The sequence below is a fragment of the Panthera leo genome, chromosome D3 (genome assembly GCF_018350215.1).
Source record: "Panthera leo isolate Ple1 chromosome D3, P.leo_Ple1_pat1.1, whole genome shotgun sequence".
NCBI classification, from domain to species: domain Eukaryota; kingdom Metazoa; phylum Chordata; class Mammalia; order Carnivora; family Felidae; genus Panthera; species Panthera leo.
In genome coordinates, this window is record NC_056690.1 from 41,622,633 (window position 1) to 41,636,209 (window position 13,577).

Below are 13,577 nucleotides of genomic sequence, written 5' to 3' on the forward strand. Positions count from 1 at the left end.
GTTCCCAGATAGCATCAAGGGTGGGGGTTCACTTTGTTACTGTGTCTCCATCTCGCTTGTTCTGTCTTTAGTTGTTCACTAGCTATTCAGTTAGCCCTTAGTTTTTCAGGAGCTCTGTTAGTAGGTATAATTTAGTGTGTTCCATGGAGGAGGTGAGTTCAGTCTTCCTGTCTCACCATCTTGAATTAGAGCCTTAATCCTTTTTTATTACTGGATTTATGTTTGGTACTATAGAAATGGCTTACATTTGGTTAGGATCCCTTTTGTCTCATATCCATCTCTGATTTTTCTGTCTTAATTCTCTCCCTTTCTTTTTGGTTTGTGATATGACTGGGAAGATCTTCCTATTAGGAGGTCAGCCATCCAGTCTTCTGTCTCCTGGAAACTCAGCTTTGACCTGAAGCTAAAATGGATAGGTTTCTGGATGGCAAATAGATGCAAGTTAGTCTTTCATTTTTCAAAGAGAGTGGGCCCTCACACGGCACAGTGAAAGTGGCATGGGATCTTGCAGTTAGGAGGTTGGTATACAAATCTCAATTCTACCTGTAAGAATACCTCATTTGTAGACAAAACCAACTTTATAGTGTTATTGGGGGGTCTGAAGGAGAAATGCCTAGGGAAATACTTCATAATGCTTGTTAGTTGTATTTTTTATTTTTTATTATTGTGAGAACACAGAATTATTTTAGCTACCTGAAAGTCTTGAAAAACAGGTATTAGGAAGGGCAGATTTATATTTTTGATTATATTTTGTAATTCTGATTTAAGGTTATCTTCAATTTCTCAATATGTGGAAAAAGAGAAACCTTAAATTGGAGGTACCCAAGGCAATATTTAATTTCCCCTTATCTAATAGGATATCAAAGTAATACAGCCTCTTGGCCTCTGTACTCCAGTCATGAGCCTCACATCCACTGAATCCTGAACAGGAAAGTGAGAGGAGCTACTCTGTCATTTCCAAAGATACCTCTCCTGGGGGTCCTGAGCATCTAAGCACAGGAATCCATGCCTCAGGTTAAGAACCATCCAGTGGGGCAAAACACAAATGCTGCTTTAAATTATGTTCTTTGTGGAGTAGCCCTTGATATAGATTGCTTTTTATCCCTCCAAGATGAAAAGAGCTGGGGAAGAGCCTGACCTCAAGAGTTTTTTAAAACAAATTCCTCCATGGGAATGCAAGCTGGTGCAGCCTCTCTGGAAAACAGTATGGAGGTTTCTCAAAAAACTAAAAATAGAACTACCCCATGACCCAGCAATTGCACTACTAGGCATTTATCTATGGGATACAGGTGTGCTGTTTTGAAGGGATACATGCACCCCTATGTATATTGCAGCACTATCAACAATAGCCAATGTATGGAAAGAGCCCAAATGTCCATCGATGGATGAATGGATAAAGAAAATGTGTGTGTATATATATATATATGTGTGTGTGTGTGTGTGTGTGTGTATATATGCACATATATATATATATATATATATATATATATACACATTGTATACACACACACACACACACACACACACACACACACAATGGAGTATTACTCAGCAATCAAAAAGAATGAAATCCTGCCATTTGCAACTATGTGGATGGAACTGGAGGGTATTATGCTAAGTGAAATTAGTCAGAAAAAGACAAAAATCATATGACTTCACTCATATGAGGACTTTAAGAGTCAGAACAGATGAACATAAGGGAAGGGAGACAAAAATAATATAAAAACAGGGAGGGGGACAAAACAGAAGAGGCTCATAAATATGGAGAACAAACTGAGGGTTAATGGAGGGGTTGTGGGAGGGGGGATGGGCTAAATGGGTAAGGGACACTAAGGAATCTACTCCTGAAATCATTGTTGCACTATATGCTAACTAATTTGGATGTAAATTAAAAAAAATAAAAAATAAAAATAAAATAAATAAATAAAAAATAAAACAAATTCCTCCAAGGGGTACCTGGGTGTCTCAGTCAATTAAGTGTCTGACTCTTGATTTCAGCTCAGGTCGTGATCTCATGGTTGTGAGACTGAGCCCTCAGTCTGGCTTCACACTGATCATAGAGCCTGCTTGGGATTTTCTCTCTCTCTCTCTGTCTCTCTGTCTCTCTCCCTCCCTCCCTCTCTCTTTCTCTCTCTCTCCTTCTGCCCCTCTCTCCCTGCTTGCATGCACTCTCTCTCTCTCCCTCTGCCCCTCTCCCCTGCTTGCGTGCATTCTCTCTCTCTCTCAAAAAAAATTCCTCCAAGAAGAATGTGACATCTTGGTAAGAATTAGGATGGAAAGAGTAAGCAGTCCCTTCCTATCGAGATCTCGTCTTGGCTCATGACCTGTGATTATCTTGGTTTGCTCCAGATCTATTGTTTATTTGGAAACTGATGAGTGTGACAGTTTGAAATCTTGACAGGGAACACTTTTTTCCTTTTTTTAAAATCATTTTCTTTTTTTTCATCATGATAAGTGTACTCTTTAACCCCCATCTCTTATTTCCCCCATCTCCCCGCCTACCTCCCCTCTGGTAACCATTCGTTTGTTCTTTATAGTTATGAGTCTGTTTCTAGGTTTGTCTCTCTCTTTTTTTCTTTCATTTGCTTGTTTGTTTTGTTTCTTAAATTACACATATGAGTGAAATCATATGATGTTTGTCTTTCCCTTACTGACTTATTAGCTCATCCATGTTGTTGCAAATGGCAAGATTTCATTCTTTTTTATGGCTGAATAATATTCCATTGTATATATACCACCTATTTATCCATTCATCTATTGATGGACACTTGGGCTGTTTCCATCATTTGGTCATTGTAAATAATGCTGCTATAAACATAGGGGTGTATGTATCCCTTTGAGTCAATGTATTTGTATTTTTTGGGTAAATACCCAGTAGTGTGATTGCTGGATTGTAGGACAGTTCTATTTTTAATTCTTTAAGGAATCTACATATAGTGTTTTTAAGGAACCTCCATACAGTTTTCTGCAACGGCTGCATCAGTTTGCATTCCCACTTTTTTCTCCACATCCTTACCAACACTTGTTTCTTGTGTTTTTGATTTTACCCATTTTGACATGTGTGAAACAATGTGTCACTGTAGTTTTTCTTTACATTTCCCTGATGATGAATGATGTTGAGCATCTTTTCATGTCTGTTGGCTGTTTGAATGCCTTCTTTAGAGAAATGTCTGTTCATATGTTCTGCCCATTTTTTACTGGATTATTTGTTTTTTTGGGTATTGAGTTATATCATTTCTTTATATATTTTGGATACTACCCCCTTGTTTCTTATATCCCATTCTGTAGGTCACCTTTCAGTTTTGTTTACTGTTTCCTTTGCTGTGCAGATGCTTTTTATTTTGATGTAGTTCCAGTAGTTTATTTTTGCCTTTGTGCCTCTTGTTGCAAGGAGACATATCTAGAAAAATGTTGCTATAGCTGATGTCAGAGAGATTATTGCCTATGCTTTCTTCAAGGATTCTTATGGTTTCACCTCTCATGTTTAAGTCTAAACCATTTTAATTTTATTTTTGTGTATGGTGAAAGAAAGTGGTCTAGTTTCATTCTTTTGCATGTGACTGTCCAGTTTCCCCAATGCTATTTGTTGAAGAGACTGTCTTTTCCCCATTGGATATTCTTTCCTTTGTCAAAGTTTAATTGTCCATATAATTGTGGGTTTTTTTCTGGGTTTTCTATTCTAATCCATTGATCTATTTGTCTGTTTTTATCCCAGTACCATACTCTCTCAATTATTACTGCTTTGTCATATGACTTGAAATCTGGCATTGTGATACCTCCAGTTTTGTTTTTCTTTTTAAAGATTGCCTTGCCTACTCGAGATCTTCTGTTGTTCCATACAAATTTAGGATTGTTTGTTCTAGTTCTGTGAAAAATACTGTTGGTATTTTGATAGTGACTGCATTGAATTGTAGATGTGTATTATAGACATTTTAACAATACTTGTTCTTCCAACCCATGAACATGGAATGTCTTTTCATTTCTTTTCATCCTCTTGAATTTATTTTGTCAGTTTTCAGAGTATAGGTCTTTCACATTTTGGTTAAGTTTATTCTTAGATATTTTATGGTTTTTGGTAGTTGTAAATGGGATTGACTGGAAACATTTATAACAAGTCGACTATGTGGTTAGCATCGACTGTGTAGTTAGCATCGTTAGGGAATGGACTTAGGTGCTTTGCAGAACCATCTTGTACTGGGCTAGGGAATGGGTTTCTGAGAGCAGAGATAAAGTTATTGAAGGAATTGAGAGACGTGAGTAGAGGGGTGATGTGGACAGGGAGAAGAAAGCCTCCAAACTTCCAGGAATCTAATGTAGATGTTCTCCAGATTATCTTGTTCACATTCCTTCCTATATAGGTAAGTCAATGAAAGATGATTTAAACATGGGAATAAGTTAAGACTACATCCTAGAGAAATAGGAAAGGGTTAAGATAGTAGAAAGAAAATAAAAGAAATGCGTAAGAAGCTAAAAACTGCAAAGGGAAAGAGAAAAGAATTAGGATAAGACAAGTTAAAACTCCAGCAGTAACATTAATGATTTTAACATGAAATAAGGACAACTAGAAGTTTGTACTTCCAGTTATAAAATAAATAAGTCACAGAGATGAAAGGCACAGCAAAGGGAATATAGTCAATAAAGTTGTAATAATGTTGTATGGTGACAGATGGTGACTAGACTTATTGTGTTGAGCATTGAGTCATGTTTAGAATTGTTGAATCAATGTTGTACTCCTGAAGCTAATACAACATTGTATGTCAATTGCATTTCAATAATAAAAAAAGTGAAGAAAATGAAATAAGGACAAAAGTAAAAATAAAACTGAGTTAAAGGTAAAGTTAGATGAAAAGCTGAAACTGAGGCACATGGTAGATTAAATAAAAGAATTGAGAGATAAAGTTAAATAAGTGATTTAGCAGTTCAACATGTGAGTGAGGTGACTAAGTAATGAGTTGGTAGAAGTAGTGAATGAGCAGGAAGGAAGTGGAGTCAAAGCCTTCAGTCTTCCTGCTGAAGCAGATGACCTTTGTTGCTGGGAGTAGAGAGGTCTGAGAGCCTGCTCAGCAACCCCTCATTGGGGCAGACAGAGGCCCTTTCTAGTCTTAGCGTGCTGTCCTCTTCCATTGTCAGTGGACATAGCAAATATAGCAATATAATCTGATCTCAGAAAGCACCCTGGCAATTTCTTTTTTTTTTTTTTTTTATTGTTTTTTAATGTTTATTAATTTTTGAGAGAGAGAGAGAGAGAAAAAAAAAGACAGAGCTTGAGCAGGGAAGAGGCAGAGAAAGAGACACACACAGAATCCAAAGCAATCTCCAGACTCTGAGCTGTCAGCATGGAGCCTGATGGGGGGCTTGAACCCATGAACTATGAGATCATGACCTGAGCCAAAGTCGGATGCTTAACTGACTGAGCCACCCAGGCACCCCAGCAATTCCTTTTTTGATACTTTTTAAAAATAAATAAATGTTTACAGCAGAGAGAGGAATCTAGTGGCATGCTAGGAAATATTTAAAAACCACCTGTGGGGATGAGGAGAGGGGAAAGCCTGGGACTGATTTATTGTGTTTGCCAGTTTTCATTGCAGATGTATTCCCACCATGACTGATTTTAGGTTACCAGTCTGATGGCAGTCAGCTGTACCTGAGACTGAGGAGTTTCTCTGGACATAGGAGTAAAACTGAGACAGTTCTAGGCCAATGAGGATAGTTGGCCACCCTAACAGCTTGCAAAATTCCTGAAAATACAACAGTTAAGAACTAGTGCAAGCCATCTACAGCTAGAAGAAACAGATTGACCGTGCCTGAAGGCCATACTTGGGACCTACCTGGGGAATGAATCTCAGCCTAGCTGTTGCCTGCTACAGAACAGAGGGCTGGCTTCCACTGTCAAGAAAGCTCCAGCCATACCTGAGGTTTAGCACCTGTGGGTCTAGAGCATTTATAATAAACTGCTGATTGGCCAACTGCTGTTGTCCTTAGACTGCCTTTCCACTTAGGGCCTTGGTTGTGGGCTAGCCTCCAAGCCCAAAGATCAGGCTGCCAGTTCGAAGCTTCACAAAGCCTTTGACACCATCCAGGGTTGTAGTTTCCCAAATGAAAGCAACTGGACTCCAGAAAATCACAATATACCTTCCATGACTGTTAGCCTTCCTCTGGGTACCTGTCCTTTCCAAGTGATAAGCATCTGCTTGTCTCCTTCCAAGACCTTTCCTTTGCCCTTGAACCTGCCAAGTTCTCTCGCCTCTTCCCTTTTCCTAAAGGCCAGTCTCTCTGTGGTCTGGATTAGGAACCCTCTCTTGTATATCCTTTATATACTTTTATCATAGCACTTAAGATAGTGTGAGTTGATACATAATTGCTCACTGCTTTGTTTTTATTATTACCATTTATTTGCAAATTTCTCTCTCCAAATTATAACTCCTTGAGAGCAAGAACTGTAACAGCTGTGTCTTTATATTCTAACACTTAGCTGTAGTGCCTCACACATAATATGTACATTATAAATGCTTGCTGAATGAATTAAACAACGAAATAGTGTAAATAAAGGGATTTTATAATCAGTGTATAGAAATATGCCCTACACACTTTAAATTTTATTTTTATGTTTACTTATTTATTTTGAGAGAGACAGAGACATTGTGAGCAGGGTAGGGGCAGAGAGAGAGAGAGGGAGAGAGAGGGAAGCCCAAGCAGGCTCTGCACTGTCAGAGCAGAGCCCAACGAGGGGCTCAAACTCATGAAACCATGAGATCATGACCTAAGCTGAAACCAAGAGTCTGATGCTTAACCATTTGAGCCACTTAGGTGCCCCTTCCCTACACACTTTAATAAGGGGATTACCTAAAATGGGCATTTCCATATGGTAATACCAGATCATAAATCTGACTGTGTTTTTAAGAAAGTGTTAAATTATAGTTATTTCCTTGTTTTGTTAGACTGGTAAGTGTCTGATTTTTGTTAAGAGTTCTGGCAAGAGTAGTAAAGGCACTAAACTTAAATTCACCTTTATGTAAAACTGATTAATGCCAGGAAACGAGGGCTTGCTGTAAAATTTTCCAGGTTCCTTTCTTTCTGTCTCTAATATAATTTTTATCTTAGAGTAGTTCTTTTTCATTGAATTCCATTTTGAAATGCTTTTGACTCTAAAAAGCTAATTTATCTTTTACTACATTGCCAAAGAATTTCTGAAGCAATTTGACTCACCTTGGGGCCAGGTTCAACATCAAACTGAAATCTTTTTAATGATAATACTATTTTCTCACATGCTTTATGGTCCTTTAGAGTATCATCATAAAAGTATGTAATCTTCAAATGTATCTTACTGTAAGAATTTCCTTTTAAATTATGAAAAATTGGATCAACTTTACTTGGATTGATTCTTGTAGAGAATGTATCAATATAGAGTTCCTAGATTCCCCACCTAACCCTATTAAAAAAATCTTGGCAATGCTATTTCCATTTGTATTTGCTTTACATAAGATTATATGAAGGAAAATATTAACAGTTACGGTTGAAAAATACTTTTTTTCTGTACTTCTCCTTGAACATGATTTAGCTGTATTAAAAAGTGTGACAGGAAAAATTCCAAAGTTTCTGTGTGACATATTTGTGCTTTCAACTAAATAGAAGAAAGTGGGGAGTAAAATGTGTATCTTGCCCTATTCTTCTTTGAAAGGGACTATAATGCTGAATCGAGGTGATTAGTATCTGTTGGTGGCATTGTGACATGTGAATCAAATGCTGTTTTGTTTAGACAGTGCTGGGATACTGTCTATACCATCACTTTCCAATAGTACTTTCTGTAGTGATGTAACTGTTCTGTATCTGTGATGTCAAACAGTAGTCACTGTAGCTATTGAATATAGTCACAATAGCTCTTGAATGCTTGAAATATGGCTAGTGTGACTGAGTAACTGAATGTTTCATCTTGTTTCATTTTAATTAATTAAAATTTAAGTCATGTAGTCTAGTGGCTAATTTGTTAGACTTTCAATTTGATTTCTTATTCCAATTGGAAAAAAAAAAGTAATTTGAGTTAGAAAAAAACATGTTAAGTTTGCACAGGTTCTCTCTGTCCCTGTGTAATTGACCCTGTTAGGATGTTTTTGGAGAGGAGGCAGTATATATTATGGATTGGGAAGGCTTGCATCCTCATCTGGCTATGCCATAATTTAGCAGTTTGGGCATATTATCTCTCTGGACCTTTCCTTGCCTGGAAAACAAAGAGTCATTTGGTTTTTGAATTTATATTTAACATTGGGATTTTTTTTTTCTTAGGAACAGCCAAACAAACTGAGCAGAAACCTCAGATAAGACAGAGGTGAAAGGGGTGGGATGGTTTTGGGCAGCAAAGTCCTATTCATTAAGCCATCCCTTTATCTTTCAGTAACTCCCAAGCTTCTCTACTATGGTAGCCCAATGTGCAAAGCTTTGGAGTGGATGGAATCCAGAGTTCCTTCTAGCTCTGATAAAGTATGGTTTCTATAAGGTGGAATAAAGTTTTCTTTTCATTGATATCATCTCAGAAGTAATAATTCTTCAAAAGCCAGTCTTTATATGTATTTCGACCCAACTCACCTTATTAAAGTTGAGTTTGAGAGGTACTCAGGGCATTCAATAGGTAGAGGTCTCTGTTCTCTTAGCTCACCAAAAATGAAACTAAAAACAAGAGCTTAATGGATATAGCAGATAGGGGTGGGTCCAAATAGCACTTGCATGCAAATTTTAAAAAATAACCTTTTAAATTTCCTCCTTTGTGAATGGATTTATCATTTTGGTAAATTAAGGACTGAGTTTCATAAAAGAAAACATGATTGAAGTGGTTAAATTGGTATTATAGTGGCTGATTGTGGTCTCGATGTGGGCTCAAGGAACTCATGCTTGCCCCTCTCTCCCTGCTAGGGAAAAGCAACTCAGATCTGGAATAGAGTCCTCAGGTGTATACAGCTGGAGTGTGGGGTTGAATGTGGCATAATGGGGAAAGTTTGACAGGGAGGTACAAAGAGGTTAAATGTACTTTTTTCACATGATATTTTTTTGGAAGTGGTAATGTATTTTGGGTATCTTCCTTTTCCCTTCCTTTCTACTGTTCTCTCTTCTCTCCAGAATAACTGATAAAAAGGGCTTAAGGCTACTTCCCTTTCACTTTCACTCTTGGGAAGTCTAGTGCTAGCAGGCACTAGGGTAGGGCATAGAGGAAACGTGGAGAGTCTGACTATAGCCTTGGCTGACAAACTGGTTTTTGTATTTATACATGATCTGTCCAAGCTCACCCAAGTAAGAGAGGCCTTAGGGCTTAAGACCAGAAACATGCTGTTAATGATTTCAGATGAAGTTAGGCAGTTAATAAAGGAATCAGGACTTGAGAGATTCTGTCAGCCTTTCCATGTGTTAAGACTAAGAAATGTGTTTGATATTAATTGCACTATGATTTTAAACATATTGATGGGAAGGATGGTTTGTTGTCTCTGAGAGCACAGTGTTCTATAGCAACTTCAATGCTCTGAAACCTTTAATTAAATAAAATTTAGGTTTCCTCTCTAGGCATTCTTGAAATTTAGCAAGTGAACAAACATAAAGGGAGAAAAATGAGAAAAAAAAACAACCTTAACTTAAAAAAAGTCAAGCATTTTGATTATGCTTGTATACAACAAGGCTCAAGGTTGTTCTCTTCTGTTAAATACATTGGGACAGCTGAGCCCATATGATTTTCTCCTTCCTCCTTGACTATTCCTTTTTTGGAACTTTAGTTCCTAGCACAATTAATATGGGAAAACTCATTGAATAGGTGTTTAATATATTAAACATAGATTTTTTTTTGGAATTTGATTGGATTATTTGCATTAAAGTTGAAGATGTTTGTAGGGATGACAGATCTTTGATGGAATGAGCCAAAATTTTAGTTGCCAAATATTGAGAGACACTAATAGGTCTACAAAACTTTTCAGTTTACAAAGGATTGCTACAGACAGTGTCTAATTTTTCCTCACAATAACCGTGTAGGGTAGATATTATTTCTCTTTTACTTATGTGGCCCAGGGAAGTTAAGTGATTGTTTACTGTCTTATCTCAAATGGAAGAGAGAGTTTTCCAGAGGAGAGGATTAACCAAAGATTTAGAGCTACACAAATATTGAGGAAGATGTAATTTTGCAATAACATTCATGGCTTTATGAAAGAAAAAAAAGCCATTCAGTGGAGCAGAAAGATTGTAAGACAGGTATAGGTGGGCAGATTACTGAGAGTAGATACTCATATTTTCTTCATGGGGGAAAAATCTTTTCTAAGCAAAATAGTTTTCTTCCATATTTATGACTGGAGAAAGTTAATGATTTGAATAACTCCACACTGTTCTGTAATATTAGTTCAACTGTAAATACATAGTTTCCAAATAATTTAAAATTTTTTTAATTATTATTTTTTAATGTTTATTTATTTTTAAGAGAGAGTGAGAGAGAGATGGAGTGCGAGTGGGGAGGGGCAGAGAGAGAGAGGGAGACACAGAATCCGAAGCAGGCTGTAGCCTCTGAGCTGTCAGCTCAGAGCCCAATGCGGGGCTTGAACCCACGAGATATAAGATCCTGACCTGAGCTAAAGTTGGACACTTAACTGTCTGAGCCACCCAGGCACACCCCGAAAAATTTAAAGTTGCTAAAGTGGTAAAACTTGTAAGACCTGGGGAATATTAGTCTTTTTTTTTTTCATTTAGAATTAATTATTTTTTGAAATCTTTAAGGGCTACAAATCTGTGCCACATTTCTCTGAGGTAGTAACAAGCATTTACTAAAAGACATATACAGGTAACATTGTTATTGAGCAAAATATACTTTAGTTAGGATGTTTCTGAATTTCTTATGTCGCCACTCATGTTTTTTTATGTAATTTTTTTCCAGTGTTCCACAGTTTATTGCTGAAATATCTGTGGAAATTAATATTTTAGAAAACTTTATTCTATGAATGTCAAGACATTTCTGCTTAAAGTTATACAGCTGTGGGTGCCTGGGTGGCTTAGTTGGTTAAGTGGTCAAGCCCTGCTTGGGCTCTGTGCTGGGTGTGAAGCCTACTTTAAAAAAATAAAAAAAGTTAAAAAAAATAAATAAAAGTTATACAGCTGCTCTTGTTCTGGTAGTCATATACCACTGCCTCCCAATCACCACCCCCCGTCCAAATATAGCAACGTGTGCACTTACCTGATAGAAATGTAGTGTGCATAGGGATGGAATGAATATCAAGAGCTTATCCCCACCTCAGTGAAATGTCGAAGATTTCATGTGTTGATATACGTTATTTTTACTTTCATTATATCCTTAGTATCTTACTTATTATTTCAATTGTTAGAGTTTGCTCTAAGTTCGTAATCTATGACATAATAGTTTTGTACCTACCCAAGAAAAAGGGCCTGAAAAATGACATAAGAATATTTTAGAAGTTTCCTCTTAAATTTTTCAGTGTGTTGTGATAAAGTGGGAGATATGATGATAGAGTATTATGTGGCACTTGGGTCAAAAATCTAATGCATTCATTAATTCAACAAATATTTATGATACACCTATTTATCAGGCACCGTGCTACGTGCTAGGGATGTGGTGTGGAACAAGACAGACACCGTTCTTGGCCTCCTGGGCTTAGAATTTACAGAGTGTAGAATGGAAGCATACTGATTGGAAAGTTACGTGTTAAGGTAAAAGTCAAACAGGAATCCTGTGAGTTTGAGTATGAGGACAGAGGAGATCTCCTTACTGTCATTTTGCTTTGCTTCTTTAAAAGGTTGCCAAAATTTTGGTTACTTCCATTCTGACATGGGCCTCACCCTCATCTGACAACTCAGTGCCCTGGTGCCTGTAATTTGCTAAGGCATAAAACTTTTTTTTTTTTTTTTTCCCAGCCAGTGTTCGGTTCAGAGCCCAGAGCAGGTCAGTTCTCTGTAGAGATTTCTGCCTGTCCTGCAGTAACAAGACAACACTCAATTCTTTACTCTGTCTCAGTACAGTAACCTGTGATGCATTCCAGTCAGAACTAAGCCTAGCTAACCTCACTTTGCCTCTAGCTGTATCATCTTCCCTATCCCTGAAATGTCAGCCCATTCAGGCTTGTCCTTTCCAATATGGCTATTCTAGCCTGGTTCCGTGCTGCAACCTCTTCCTTTCAAACCGTCCCCCACACTGCCCTCTGTCAGTTTTTTCCACTGTGCCTTTTGGACCTCCTGTATGTTGGAATTCTCCAGACTAACAGGGCTGCTCATAATTGCAAAGGGTTTCACAATTACAAACGGAGCTCATTGGAGTTCAATTCATTAATTTGCATAATCAGTCATATGTAAGTTTACTGCTGTGGGGCTGAAGCTGAGTCCAAGATGCTGAGAAAAAAGTGATTTTATATAGATAGGGAGAACGTTGGGACAGTCTACTCCATGAGACTTGACACTTAGGAACTTATCTTTTCCTTTTATGGGAAGCACATGGGATGCCTGGACTGTGACCATGAGCTGCTTTGTGTAAGTGAGGCAACCAGTCTTTGTGCTGTTATAAAGAAACAATAGGCCCCAAATGGAGTCACTTTGCCAAGCCCCACCAAGACTTAATACCTAACCTAAAGGCAGTATCAGCCTGTCCCAGGAGCAGATTTTTAAATCAATCAGCCTGGAGTTTCCTGATCAGCATAATCTACTCATTTACCTTCCATGTCCCACCTTCCTTCTGCTTATAAAAGCCTTCCATTTTGTACAACTCCTCAGAGCTCCCTTCTGTTTGGTAGGTGAGATATTACCTATTCATGAACTGTTGATAAAGCCAATTAGATCTTCAGATTTACTCAGTTGAATTGTTTTGTGTTGTTTTTTTTAACAGTGCCTTTCCCAGACATGGGCTGTGTAATCAATACAAGAAAATGTGGAAGGTCTACCTACCTGCTAGAAACCCTTTCATTTAGCAATCATGGTTGTTTGCCCTACATGTTTCCCTAGGGAGCCCATGTAAGGTAAAGGAAAATTATAACTAGCAATGTAGTTCGAATCATAACTTCCTGCTTGAGTGAGAAACAATGTGATGGGAACAATACTGTCTTCCGACCCTGCATCTACTCTCTGCCCTGCCTTGATAAGACTGTTGTTACACCCATGGAGGCTTAACTCTGTTAAGTTCAAGGACCATCTCTCTGTCACCAAAACACTCACTGCCAAGTGAGTCTCATCTCTCAAACCCAGGAATGGTTTACTTGGTTGTAGACTCTCACCTTCAGGCAGAGGTAGGAGTTGTACAGGTAGTTCTACTGGGCCTTGCATTTAATAAGAAAAAGAGAGGGAAATCTTTTGCCAAGTTTTATCTTTTATATAATTTCTTTCTCAAGAGGATCCAAAGAACCAACACACAGTCTGGACCAGAGGTAGGATATATCACTAATTTTGGAAAGCCCCTAGGATACCTTGCCATTTTCTTAAATACTCTTCTGGTTTGCCTTTTAATTTTAGTTATGGTATATTTTGATATAGAAACACTTTAATTTTTGTCACATCACTTTTCTCCTTTGAACTTTTGCTTTTATGTTTAGAAACTCTGAAACTCCTAATACTACAATTTA

The 13,577-nt window shown here is 37.7% G+C and overlaps 1 protein-coding gene across 1 annotated transcript in view; it reads left to right on the forward strand.

The window, feature by feature from the left end:
* Nucleotides 1-13,577, forward strand: part of METTL4 (methyltransferase 4, N6-adenosine) — a 249,810-nt gene that overhangs the window by 67,677 nt on the left and 168,556 nt on the right. The window lies entirely within an intron of this gene.